This window comes from Mastigoproctus giganteus, chromosome 1, assembly GCF_048544385.1.
Source record: "Mastigoproctus giganteus isolate SK-2022 chromosome 1, ASM4854438v1, whole genome shotgun sequence".
Taxonomy (NCBI): Eukaryota; Metazoa; Arthropoda; class Arachnida; order Uropygi; family Thelyphonidae; genus Mastigoproctus; species Mastigoproctus giganteus.
In genome coordinates, this window is record NC_143575.1 from 128476708 (window position 1) to 128492050 (window position 15343).

Here is a 15343-nt window from a genome sequence, read left to right on the forward strand (position 1 = left end):
TTATATTTTATTAACCCTTAAATCAACCCTCCCCATAAGATTGATATGAGAGGCTGTACCCCTATGCTGTGGCAACCTCAATCATTGAAGCATGTGCTTACCAAGTTAAGAACTAAAGAAAGCTCTGAAATAATCATTAAATTCCCCTATGCTGTGGCAACCTCAATCATTGAAGCATGTGCTTACCAAGTTAAGAACTAAAGAAAGCTCTGAAATAATCATTAAATTCCCCCCCCCAGATAGCACCTTCTTGATGGAAATTTTATTTAATAGATGTTAAAATTAATGTAAATTGACAGAAAGAACTACTGTAAAATATATATAAAATAAAATAAACCTATAATAAAAGATCTAGATATACTGTTGTTCTTGGGGCATTGCATGAGTAATACATTTTGTGATCAAACTCATATACTACCACAAAAAAATGCACAGCCCATTGTTATTCTGTTACACTGGCTGCAATAAAACAGGTAGCAATGAATTTGTCCTCTGATCCTATAGATTTGGTACATTGTGACCCAAGTTGCCATTAAAAATAAATCAAATGAAATCCTCTGATCCCAGGTATGCTGAATATAAATGGAAATTTATTTATTTGTTTTTTACATTAAATCAGCCTAACTAGAAAGTTTTAGCAGGAAATGCAATCAAACCTCAAATCAAATCAAAATCCAAATTCTCAAAATCTACCAAAGCACTTATAAAAATTTTTACAAAAAGAGAGAGAGAGAGAGAGAGAGAGAGAGAAATATATAGAAATTAATTTACAAATCCCATACTTCACCAATGGTTATATATGACCACATAAAACTGTTCCCAAGCATATGTTTCTTGATGTTAGTCAAACTCCTTGGTCTATATACAGGTACTCTCATTTCAAACTTTATATTATATAAACTGGGGAAGTGAGCATTTATATGTGTGTGTATTGTGCACGCGTATCATATATTTTTATTCACACTCTGATAGTGTGTTTATATAATATATATATTCATTATGTATATATTTTTTTGTCTGGACAGTCATAGGCAATTGTATAGCATTTTGCTAATCGAAAATAAAAATAGACAAAGAAATGGGATAGAAATAGACACTTCCACTCTCGGGTACCTAAATAGCACAGAGTGTTTAAATAATTAGTAAATGGAAAGAAAAAGATGTATGCATAAAGACTATAATGCTTATGCTTCGGATAATCTGGGAGCAAAACATCCTGTTCTCGTTCTCTCAATGCCTCTAAGTTGTGAGGGGACATCAAAGTGATGCTTTGGGCTTCCAGACGAGCATCACTGGGATCCATTGCCCATACCTTGGGTCCAGAGTCACATTAGAATCTGGTCTGTGCAGCTATGTGCTGTAACCTGTGGAAACTTGGAAAGGGTGATCCTGGTGCTTGGAGGGCCAGCCCTAATACACCACTTCAGCCCCTGCTTTGACAAGTTGGGAGATTCTGGACCAGCCTAACAGGGATCAGTTGGCAGGTGTTCCTTATTGCTAGGGTCAACTGCATTCCAATAAGTCTCCTATCCTTTCTGAGACAAGGGTCCTGGGACAGGGTCAAGACCTATTGGAAATGTGGGTATGATGCTCTAAGCGAACTTAGTGTCCCATTCACGTACGCAGTGCCTGCTAGCTTCCAAATGGGTGTTCTCTTATAGAGATACATGGTGGGTGAGGTTTTTAAGGCATCAAATTTTTATTTTACTCTCATGAGTAATATAAATTCATCTTCTTTTTGCTCCCCAACAAGGCTCCTACCTAACTGATCATCTGAGACTCATAGTACCTCTGGAAAAAGACCCAGAACTGAAGATAAAACATTTTCCTCATTCTTCATTCCACTGGAGAGCAGCAATTGGGAAAATGTCACAATTCTTTATCCAGAAAGGATTAGAAGGTTTGGCAGGATCTCCAAAATGCATGGCTATGTTTAGTTTAAGGTGCAAGTCCAAAACATGCACAGAGACTTCTAAAAACCGCATCGATAGGGGGAATACCTCTTAACTATAACTCTGAACTTTTCATGGACTCAGGGGAGGTCCCCATTGACTGGCGATGTGCAAATGTGACCCCAATTCACAAAGGAGGATCAAACACCGACACAAATAATTACAGACCTGTTAGTTTAACTTGTGTTCCAGGGAAATTAATGGAGGCACTGGTTAAAGAAGCACTGCAGGATCATCTAGACAAGATCAGTTATAGCTCTGACACATCATGGTTTTGTTAAGGGGAAGTCTTGTCTGATCCATTTGATTGGATATTATGATGTGGTCACAAAGGAACTGGATGCAGGGAATAACTTTGATATCATATATTTGGATCTTAGAAACGCTTTTGATACCATTGCACATGGAAGACTGCTACACAAATTGGAGCAGTGTGGCATTGGAGGCAAATTGCTGCTATGGATAAAGGGATGGAAGAGTGAGAGAAGACCAGAGAGTGGTAATCAATGGACACTGTTCTTTGTGGACTAACGTTATTAGTGGAGTCCCTCAGGGTTCAGTGTTGGGTCCATTGTCGTTTTCTGTATTTATAAATGATATTGATGATGGTATATCAGGCTTGTTGTCCAAGTTTGCAGAAGATACGAAGGTTGGCAGGGTTGTCAAGGACACTAATGATCTTAGAAATGGATCTTAGAAACGCTTGTGATACCGTTGCACACGGAAGACTGCTACACAAATTGGAGCAGTGTGCCATTGGAGGCAAATTGCTGCTATGGATAAAGGGATGGAAGAGTGAGAGAAGACCAGAGAGTGGTAATCAATGGACACTGTTCTTCGTGGACTAACGTTATTAGTGGAGTCCCTCAGGGTTCAGTGTTGGGTCCATTGTCGTTTTTTGTATTTATAAATGATATTGATGATGGTATATCAGGCTTGTTGTCCAAGTTTGCAGAAGATACGAAGGTTGGCAGGGTTGTCAAGGACACTAATGACAGTATGCTGCTGCAACAGGATCAAGAAAAGTTGAGCAGATGGGCTGAGAGTCAACAAATGAAGTTTAACCTTACATTGACAAATGTAAAGTACTACATATGGGAAGCAGTAACCCCAGACTGACGTATCAACTCTGTGGTACTACACTGACAGTGGTAGAGAACGAAAAGGACCTGGGGGTAATTGTGCAGGCAGATATGAAGTTCTCTGAGCAGTGCAGACGGGCTGCAAGAGTAGCTCATGGTGTCTTATCAGTGATATACAGGAATGTTTCTAGCAGGGATAGGTAGATGATTATTCCCTTGTATAAGGCAATGGTCAGGCCGCACCTTGAATACTGTATACAGGTCTGGAGGCCTCATTTCAAGATTTTAATGTTCATAACTCCAGCTGGCTTCCATTTTCTAGTCACACCAACCCAGCTGGTCATGTGGAAGCTTCTGCAATTACCAATGACCTTGCACAGATTGTTCATTTACCTACCGGACAGTCCTAACAATACAGCCAAAACGCTTCATCGATCTTTTTTTCACAAACAACCCTTATAAGTAGGCAGTCGAAGTGAGTGGTCCTTTAGGCACCCTCAGGTCACAACTTGGTGATTGTCTCTTCTCCAATGGAGCCGTTACCTCATGGCTATTCCCAACCTCGTATTGTTTGGCATTACAAGAATGCAAAAGGGGATGACCTGTGAGATTTCTTTTCCTTGGTCAGATTACTGTTTCAAAACTTCTGATGTCAGTATTTGCTCAGATCATGTCAGTGAAATTATTCTTGCAGGAATGGAATCCTTTATTCCATATTCCACTTTAAAATCTCGCCCTTTATCTAAACCTTGATTTTCCAATAAATGTGCTAAGGCTGTTCAAGAGAAGAACGTTGCATATTGTAATTCGCTTGTTTCCAGTTCTTCATTTTCTGCCCATACCAGAGCTTTCAACAATTGTAAAGCAGTTATTAATCTTTCCAAACTAGATTTTGAACAGGCTAAGAGTAGAAAACTTGCATTCTGATGTAGCCAAGCATTCTGATCTCTTGCCAAAGCTATTGGCTGCAACTTTTGCCCATCTCTTCTCCTACCTCTGTCAAAACCAGATGGTTCTGTTGTCACTTCAACCAAAGCTGACCTGCTAGCATCCCATTTTTTTTCAACTCTTGTATTAATGATCTTGGTAAAATACCTCCCACCATTCCTAGCACGCTCTATTCAATTCCTCCTGTGGTCTTCTGTCAAAAGGATGTCAGAAGGATTTTGACAAATGTTGATGCTAAGAAAGCTCCAGGTCCTGATGGTATTTCTCCACTTGTTCTCAAAACCTGTGCTCCTGAACTCACTCCTGTTCTTTTTTTCACTTTCTTATTCCAAAAGTGTTTTTTCTTCTGCTTGGAAATTTGCTCATCTGCAGCCAGTTCCTAAAACGGGTGACAAATCCCTCCCATCCAGTTATCATCCCATTGCAATTACTTCTACTCTTTCTAAAGTAATGGAGAAATTAATCAACAGGCAACTCTTAAACTACCTAGAAACCTTCTGTCTGATCAAAGATCGCCAGTATGGATTCTGTCAGTTTCGATCCACTGGTGATATTTTGCCTTATGTTACCCATTTATGGACAAATTCAGTGGAAAAGTTTGGTGAAACACAAGCAGTTGCTCTTGACATCTCAAAGCTTTTGATCATGTTTGGCATAAAGGTCTTCTAAACAAGCTTCCATCTTATGGTTTGCCAACTGTTTTTTATAATTGGTTATCCAGTTTTCTCTCTGATCGCTCACTCAGGGTGATGGTAGACGGCTCTCTGTCTTCTAACTTCTCCACTAATGCTGGTGACCCACAAGGTTCAGTTCCTTCCCCCACTCCTTTCCTTTTGTATATTAATGACCTTCTTGCATTGATTGGAAATCCTATCCATAGTTTTTCCGATGATAGCACATTGCATTCCACTTTCCATTTTGAGAAACCTTGTCCTACTCAATGAGCTTCAACTTCTCAAAAAACCGCTACCAATTCCTTAAATGCCGATCTCCAGGTAATTCTCCAGTGGGGCAAAGACAACTTAGTTGATTTCAATCCTTGTACAGCTCAGTCTTGTCTCAAAAAGGATTCTTCTGCTGCTATGCTTATCTTTGGTGACACTCCGATTTCTAGGCAAAATGATATATCTCTTTTGGGGATTACCCTGACTTCTAATCTCTCTTGGCACAAGCACATTACAAATATTGTTTCCTCTGCATCTAAAAAACTTTGTTTTCTCTTTCACTGTCACGTTACTTTTCTTCCAAACAGCTGTTCACTCTGTAAAAATCTCAATTCTGCCCTACCATATATATATATATATATATATATATATATATATTTATATATATATTAAAATTGTTTGTTAATAAATTTATTTATGAAATTATATATCACAGTTAAAGTACCATTGGAATTGAATGACAACTGTTTATGTGGATGACATGGCAAAGATAGAATATGAGATTGAGGTGAAGGCAAGTCTTGATTTACAAATAAATCTAAATAAAGATTTTGTTACAAAAAAAAGCTTGCAAGATAATATTATATTGCCAAGATAAAAATAACAGCTCCTCTAACTCATTCAGATTTTGTATGCAACAAACAAATAAATTATTTAATGTTAAGAAATGCAACAAACAGTAGTGTAAAGTGTTTAAACTGGTGGAACCTGACCACTGTAATAGTTCTATATGATAAAATTCTGGCAGTGTTTGCTTGTCTTAAAAACCAAAAGACTCTTTCTGGTTTTAAATTTAGTTGAGACATTGCATCTGAAAAATTAATTTGTTAAATGAGGTGACCACACATAATGTTCATTGTTTGGTGGTCTTATTTTTTTACTTTGCCTGATCTTATATAATGCATACTGTAAAGTGCATGTAGTCTTTACCAAATTGTTTATCTTGTATAACTTAACTTTTTTTTTTTTTTTTGAAATTCAGGATCTACTTTTATGTTTTAAACTCAGTTAAGTGATTTTCTTTTCAAACTAAAAAGATGTTATGATTTTACCATCTCTTGACTGGTGTAACAGAAAAGAACAAAGTAGCATTAATACTTTGTTTTCCTTAGAAAATTTGGGAGGTGGTGGCACCTGCCCATATTTTGGCAATTACAGTTACACCAGATAAAGGCTTAACTAGTTGCACTCAGTTTCAGACCCACTACATTTCTGTTACTTCGCAGTGCTGCTTTGTAAACTTTGTAATTTTACTTATTTGGTTTGAATTTATAAAATATTTCCTAAGGAATGTCCAAGAAGGTTTTTTTTTTTTTTTTTTTTTTTTTTGTATATTTCGTTAGCATTTTTCTACAAAAGCACATACATCTATTCCAAGCTAGTAGTAGAATTTAAAAAAAAAAAAAAAAAGTTCAGTTGGCATACAATCATTTTTGTTGATACCTCTTTAATCTTTGCTGCTGTAATTTAATTTTTTTTTTTTTTTTTTTTTGTTTCAGACTTGTATTGTTCTGCTTATATTAAGTAATTGTGTGCCTGTGTTGGTTATTAATTTGAAATTTCCACTGCATAATATAGTTGGGCATTCAGTTCCAGAATTTTTTTTTTCTTTTGATACAGGCCATTATCATCATATTATTATAATGAGATAAAGAAACAGTATGAATATTATTATTTTGAAATTTCTGCATACTTCAGAAAATTGCTTTTTGAACTTTGCATGTTGAGTTGAGATGAACATAATAGTACCATATAAGATGCCAATGGCTTTGGAATGAAATTGAGTGCTTGAAGGAATTAAATCAGAAGATTCATCAAGTGTTCAGTTGTCCAGGTCAACCTTTGACCTTCCTTCATTCATATGGCTGTATGACAGGATCACCAGTTACAGAAGCTGCTGGTTCCCAGAGAAGGTAGTTATTCTTGGTGACTCTGTTATCAGCAAAGCTGGTAATATATTATACATAATACGAATAGATAGAATGTGAGCTCTCTACACCTGCTAGGGACCAAAGTTAGTAAAGTTATATATCATACTTAAAGCACCCTTGGAACTCATCGTTTTGATGCCTCTTTGGAACATAAAAGTGATATCATTATATATGTAGGTGCTAATGATATGAAGCAAAGGTGATCTGAGTTTTACATCATAATGTGATGAATGATGAGATCCCTCATCTCTTTTATGCAAAAAGAGAATGAACTATTAGGCAGGGAGAAATATGATTTCCAAAAAAAAATTATTTAATCAATATGTTACTTTTGAGTGTTAGGTTCTTTGAACTTCAAAACTGTGATTTTTCTGTCTGTATACCTAAGAAAAATATGTATTCTTATTAATAACATATATACTTAGATTGTTAATTCTTTTTTAATGTTATTAGGTAACTTATTTGCCTTTTGTAAATGTGGCATATATGGTAAATGTGGATTTATGCTTACACATAAATGCTAGTGTTTAATCCAGGAATACTACTTCTATTGTTACTCTTGTGTATTACAGAGAATCTCGCTAACTGAATGTTTCCAATTTTCACTATTTCTTGGTTGTGGTTGTTAGTAGTGTTTCTAAATTCCCGACAGATATTAATCTTCAGGATTCAGGAACAAGAAATCGGAATTCCCGAAATCATAAGTTATTCTGTATTTGTCATAATATTTTATTTACGTGTTTTTAAATAATGAGTGACCATAATAATAAACAGTGAATCATTTTTCTGTGATAGGGTTATACTAAAAGTTTCAGATGTTTTCTGTACAAAAAAAAAATTATATAATAATAAATGCATGGTTTGTTATTATTATGAACCAGTATAATGCGACAACATTATTTCAATAATGTGTAAAAATGATCTCTACCTGATATCGACATTTGATAATACAAAACATTAAAAGAAGAGAGCATTAACACAAAATAAATGCCAAATAAAAATCATTTAAAAAATTGAAAGATATAATACAACAAATGTTTAATATTAAAAAGTTATCATTTTTAAAATGAAATTTTAAAACATACAAAGCATTGATTGCCCTATCTGATAGTCTTGATCTTTGTTTTGTGACAAATATTCCAGATGTAGAAAAATTTCTTTCATTTTGCATTGATGGTTGAATTGTTAAGAGGGCATCCAAAAGCATCTTCAAGGTGGGCATTAGGGTACATGTTGCTTCATGTAAGCTCATTTCTTTTTTTTAACAATGAAAACATTTTGTCTGCTTGCCCTGATTTTGGTTTTGCCATTAAAATCGATACTGCTTTGGTTAATTCTGATTTTAGATCAGTTTCTGATTTTATGTTGGAGTATTCCACTACAACATTCACATCTTCTTATCTTTGCATTTTTTTGCAATTAAAGCACATTTTCCTTTAAAAAGTCTTTTCATTAATGATTTTGCTAATCGAGCTATTTCATTCTTGTTTGTCAAAGCAAAAAAGTCATCCTTTTCCACCTCATATAAACAACTAACTGCTTAAATATTTAATGAGGGATACTAGATCTTTATTCCTGCATTTAAGCAATTCATTTCTAATTTCTTTTAAAAGCATACCGCTCAAAGCAGAATTTTTGTTTTCCAAATTACTAAAAAGAAACTTAAAAATTCCTTTGCACGTTAAAAGATTTGCATCATGATTACTTAATGCTTCAACTGCTACTCCAAGAGGTTTTAAGCAATTTAACATATCTCTCACAGTTTCATAATATTCCTCTTTCCTTATATCTGTGTGACACCACATCTCTGATATCCCAACAATATCTGCCTTTGATGTTTTGACCAACACCTCAAATTCATCAAATTTATTTAACCAACTCCAAGCATTGGTGTACACACAAGTATACATGCACCTGTTCCTATTCTTAGCTACCCATTGCGGTACAAGTAAACACAACCCATGTGTTTACTTGTACCGCAATGACTTCCAGCAGTCTCTGAAATCTCCTGCATCTTGTTTTCTAGGCTGCTACTCATTCCAATAGAAGCAGTGAAAGAATCACTCTCACCTCTGCCTGTGGCTACTGTTAATCTATGAGTCTGTGAACTTCCCAAAACTAGCAGTTTTCCGACCCACCTAACACTGCCTCGATAGCATGAGGAAATATTCTGGCACTCTTTCTATTTAATTGTATCCCATCCCTGTAGAAGCAGTCTCTCCTGTTAGCAAGCACACACCATGCTGAGAAAATTTCTCTCCCATGAGCGTTGTACAGTCTCTCTATGGCCGAATTGATTGACAAGGTTCTCATTATATACTCTCCCCTATTGTGTCTGGGCAGAATTTCAGACACCTCAAATTTAACCCTAACTTGAGACTTTTTTTTCGACAATGACCTGTACTTGCTAAGTAAATCTGCAGATCTCCTACACTTAATGTCATTACTGCTAACTTGTACAACAATATCACCTTTTGTGCCCTTAAAAGATGATTATCTGCTCTACAAAGTCATCAGCCTTTGCCCCTGGCAAACATACTCTGGTCCTCTTCCACATATTCTTTTTACACAATATGTTGCCCGTTTCCCTGACAATAGTCAGTGACAACTATTAGTTCCTTTGGGACTAGCGCATTCTGCCCTGGGGGTTGCCGCTGTGTTGCATGACGATCAAGTGTAACTCTGGTGTTGATTTCGGCAGCTAAGAGCTTGATGGGCTAATCAATTTAGATCCTTCGAGGGCATCCACCCTGTCCTTCAAGCTCTCATGTAGGCTCATAACAACACTGAGTTGTCGCCTGATTTCCTCAGACTCCTTACATTGCGCACACACAAAGACAATATGTGCCATACCTGATTGCTCCACAAACATCAAACAAGCAGTGCATTTTAAAAGGCTGTGATTCAGAGGGCAACTCCCCCCCCCAGTTCTCCCATGAGCCACAGCACTCCCATTAGCTTGAGCCTTTTGCTTTGCTGCTCTGTTCTGAGTCATGATTTCTATTCAATTTCACTTTCAGTACAAAATTATAACCCTAACCTTATATCCCAATGCAGTTATAACACTATATATATATATATTTTTTTTTTTTTTTTTTTTTTTAGTATCAAGTATTATCTCTGAGTTTTGTCATATCACTTCCATATCAAGTTATGTATTAATTAATAATATTACATTTGTAAAATCTAAGTCGTTATATGTATTTAGTTAAAAAAGTACAATTTAATTGACAATGAAGTTTAACAAGATTAATAAATTTTACTGATTAATTGATAATATTATATACTATACTATACTAAGCTAACGCTATCCTAGTACAGGATATAATGTATCGTATAACAATGGCGACAAGTTACGAACGGTAAATCTATGGCCTCTAAGTATTAATTAACTTCCAAAATCTCGCTATCTAAATTCAGAATAAACAAAGGATCTTGACTAGGTCTATAAGCTACTTATAGAAAATAATTTAATATAACAATTAAGTCAATAAAGGGGCTAAATATAGCTAAAAGTAGTAAAGAGAAACAGATGTTATTCTAGAAGTTATTTATTTAGCTGTTGTTTTTGAGGCTTCCTTATTAGTCTACTGAGAAAAACTAATTTTTGTATTCTGCTAATGATTTAGAACTCATTCTTGTCTGAAACTAAGGATATGTTATTAATAAGCAAAATAAAATAAAAGGGCCAGTAAGACTTGTCTAGTTAATGAAATGAGGTAAATGTTTCAAGCCAGGTTTCACTGTGATTTATATATTTGCTTTGTAGTATCTTATCGGTAAAACATCTTTGCACACTTTATTTTAAGTATTTTCATTCTGTGATTTAGAGAGAGCGAGCAACACACACACACACACACACACACACACACACACACACACACACACACACACACACACACACACGGTGATGTTGAGAAAATGCCATGAATTGAGCCAAAATTTTTGTTTAGGATGGATTTGTACAACTTTGAACAGCTGTTTGGAAGAAAAGTAATGCCAAGAGAGAGAGATGAGGTCGGGTAATCCCAATAAAGATATATTATCTTGCCTAGAAATTGGAGTGTCATTGAAGATAGGCATAGGAACAGAAGAATCCATTTTGCAAGATATAAGACAGGACTGAATTTTAGAAGGAATGAAATCAACAAAGTTATCTTTGGCCCACTGGAGATCAGCATTTAAGGAATTCGTAGTGGATATTTGAAAAGTTGGTTTCTCAAACTGGAAGGCTGAATGCAATGTGCTATCATCAGCAAAACTATGGATAGGATTTCTGGTCAATGTAAGAAAGTCATTAATATACCGAGGGAAAGAGTGGGAGAAAGTACTGAATCTGGGAGAACACCATCATTAGTGGAAAAGGTAGAAGACAGAGAGCCATCACTCGTAGTGAGCGGTCAGAGAGAAAACTGTACCCAATTACAAAAAACAGTTGGCAAATCATAAGATGGAAGCTTATTTAGAAGATCCATTATGCCAAACACGATCAAAAATCTTTGAAATGTAATGAGCAATTGCTAGTGTTTCATCAAAGTTTTCCATTGAATTTGTCCATAGATGGGTAACAAAAGCCAGAATATCACCAGTGGATTGACACTGATTGAATCCATACTAATGATTATTGATCAGATGGAAGGTTTCTAAATAGTTTAAGAGCTGGTGGTTAATTAATTTCTCCATTACTTTAGAAAGAGTAGAAAATAATTGCAATGGGACGATAATTGGATGGGAGGGATTTGTCACGTTTTCAGGAACTGGCTGGATATGAGCAAATTTTCAAGCAGAAGGAAAAACACCTTTGGAATAAGAAAGTGAAAAAAGGTGTCACAGAAGGAATGAGTTCAGGTGCACAGGTTTTGAGAACAATTGGAGAAATACATTAGCATTAGCAAAGGCACATGATGCAAGAAAGCAAGGTTATATAGCATCAGCCCAAAAAAAAAAAAAAAATCCTTATTTCACCCATCCATTCACTGACATGATACCATCAGGACCTGGAGCTTTCTTAGAATCAAGATTCATTAAAAGCCTTCTGACATCCTTTTGATGGAAGATCACTGGCGGCATTGAATGGAATGTACTGGGAATGTTCTCAGGTGGCTTACCAAGATCATTAATACATGAGTTGGAAAAAAAAAATAGGATACTAGTAGGTCAGCGTTATCCTTGGCTGAAGTGTCAATAGAACCATCTCTGTTCCCATCTCTGTCAAAACTAGATGGTTTTGACAATGAGAATGCTTGAGGTGGGAACAGAGATTGGCAAAAGTTGTGGCCAATAGCTTTGGCAAGAGAATAGAATGCTTGACTACAATTTGGACAAGAAGAAAGTTTTCTACTCCTAGCCAGTTCAAAATCTAGTTTGGACTGATTAGTAAATGCTTTACAATTGCTGCGCACTTTAGTGTAGGCAGAAAATGAAACTGAAGATTTGGAAACAAGCCAATTGTGATATGCGAAATTCTTCTCTTGAACAGCCTTAGCACATTTATTGGAAAACCAGGGTTTAGATAAAGGAAGAGATTTTAAGGTGGAGTATGGAATAAAGGATTCCATCCTTTCAAGAATAATTTCACCGACATGATCTGAGTAAACATTGGCATCAGAAGTTTGGAAACAGTAATCCAACCAAGGAAAAGAAGAAAATAAATCTCACAGATCGTTATATTTTGCATTATTGTAATGCCAAACAACATGTGGTTGGGAATGGCCACGAGAGAAAGGCTCCTGTGGAGATGTTGTTATTTGGTTTTTAGGAGCATTAGCAACTAAGGCCATATTGCTCCGGGATATGCGGTGGTATTTGGTGGTGATGGGCTCGAACCCCGGTCTAATCAAGAAGAGTGTGCTACACACTGCTGCTCCTTCCCACCTGGCTACGGAGGCACGCTCCTGTGGAGAAGAGACAATCACCAAGTTGTAATCAGAGATGCCTAGAGGGCTAGTCACCTCAGCCTTGTACTAAGAAGGTTTGTTTGTGAGAAAAGATCAAATGTGTTGACTGTGTGGTTAGAATTGTCTGGTATTCTGGTAGGTAAATGAACAATCTGTGCAAGGTCATTAGCAATTGCAAAAGCCTCATCATCTTGACCACCTGGGTCCATGTGACTAGAAAATGGAAGCCAGCTGGAGTTGTGAATATTGAAATCAAGGAAAAATACCTCACTGTTAGGAAAGTGGAAGACAGAGTGGTAATCAATGGACACTGCTCAACGTGGACTAATGTTATTAGTGGAGTTCCTCAGGGTTCAGTGTTGGGTCCATTGTTGTTTTCTGTATTTATAAATGATATTGATGATGGTGTATCAGGCTTAATGTCCAAGTTTGCAGACGATACCAAGGTTGGCAGGGTTGTTAAGGACACTACTGATACTATGCTGCTGCAACAGGATCTGGAAAGGTTGAGCAGATGGGCTGAGAGGTGGCAAATGAAGTTTAACATTGACAAATGTAAAGTACTACATATGGGAAACAGTAACCCCAGATCAACGTATCAACTCTGTGGTACTACGCTGACAGTGGTAGAGCATGAAAAGGACCTGGGGGTAATTGTGCAGGCAGATATGAAGTTCTCTGAGCAGTGCAGACGAGCTGCAAGAGTAGCTCATGGTGTCTTGTCAATGATATACAGGAATTTTTCTAGCAGGGATAAGGATGTGATTATTCCCTTGTATAAGGTATTGGTCAGGCCACACCTTGAGTACTGTATACAGGTCTGGAAGCCTCATTTCAAGAAGGATGTAGAGCTGCTGGAACGAGTACAGAGAAGGGCAACAAGATTAGTGAATGGAACAAAGGGTTGCTCTTACGAAGAAAGGCTTAAGTTTTGCAAATTACAGAGCCTGGAGACTAGGCATCGGCGAGGTGATCTGATAGAGGTGTATAAGGCTTTGAATGGCTTGAGCATGCTCAATGCCGATGGGATTCTTCCTCTTGCTCAGAATAATCACCTGAGAGGGCATAAATTCAAATTGAGGAAGGACGGATGTCGGATAGATGTGCGGAAATTTGCCTTTAGCCAGCGGGCAGTTGGTTTGTGGAATAGACTCCCATCGCTTGTTGTTGAAGTTGATAGCCTAAATAAATTTAAGGCTCAGCTGGACAGGTATTTAGAACGAACGGAGGTGTGAAATGGGAGTAGTGGTTGTTTTTTTTTTTTTTTGGCTGATGCTGAATAAGCTTGCTTTCTTGCATCAAATGCCTCTACTAATGCTAATGCTAATGCTAAAGTTGGACTGGGGAAAGTAAAGTTTCAAAGACAGGAAGCCAAATAGTTCTAAGTGATTAGTGGAGCTGGGAGAACAGTAGAGGCAACAGATGGATTTGACAGAATGTGGTAGAGAGATTTTAAGCCAGAGAAGATCAAAAAGAGAAGATACCAAATTACTAAGTCTCTGACAGGGAATATCCCTGTCAGAATGGACATATGCACAATTATGGACATATGCACAGAATGGACATACTATCAGAATGGACATATGCACAATTACCACCTTTGAAGCAAAAGGAATCATACAGCGAATAATTCATAAAATTGAGATGAGCAGTGGTTGAATCAACTGTTAACTGAGATTCTGTCAGAAAAAGTACATGGAGTTTGGCAGACTGTAAATGGAAATTGATATTATTGAGATTAGAACTGAGACCGTGTATATTTTCAAAATGAACAAGAAAGTGTTTTGGAGGTTTAGATCTTTTTACAGATGAGTTTGCTCTATTAGTTTGACAATTCATGGTGTATTCAGTACTCTTTGCTCTGGAGACTAAACATTGGTTCACCACTTTAGGTCTCCAATAATCAAAATGGTGGTATTGCACCTGTTGATGAGAGTCACTACCACCTGGAATGCTGCCCCTCTGTGTTACCAGAGGGGCAGCATTCCTCCATGTGGTTTGGCTTCTACACCTTGATCCCTGCTTACATTGCTTTGTACCTGTGTGGTTACCCACAGTATGCTAGGTGCTGTATTTCAGGACATGCACATGGGGGTTATACCCAGGGTTACTAACAGTCTCACCATCAAGAAAGTGCAAGCAGAGGATTTAGCTATCACAGACCGACCAGACTTTGTCAAAATTAGGTCCACTTGATTTGTGTGTCACCCAAATATCAGTTCTATCAGCAATTTATACTCACAGGTAGCAAGCACAGCTCGGTATATCTGAGAGAATATCTGCAACACCCTCATGGACCATGGATAAAGTTTAAGATAATAAGAACACCTTCAACACAGCTAGCTGTTATATCTTTCTACATTATCTATACACAATTAAGATTCAGAGGCACTCTCCGAAGTTTATACAGAACTCTCTGAAGCAGTGGTCCTTCCGGGTCTGTATTCACCCCTTCCTCTCTTGAAACTTCTTCCAAGAAGATAGTGTGCTGCGTGGATCAGTTTTAGGTGCTACCCTCTTTTTTTTTTTTTTTTTTATAAAAATCAACTCAGTAACTTAGCATGTACCACCCACTGTTTTTACTACTTT

At 36.9% G+C, this 15343-nt stretch overlaps 1 protein-coding gene across 1 annotated transcript in view; it reads left to right on the forward strand.

Moving 5' to 3' along the window:
• The window catches only part of LOC150091132 (sodium/hydrogen exchanger 9-like), a 412040-nt gene that overhangs the window by 151048 nt on the left and 245649 nt on the right, over window positions 1-15343 (forward strand).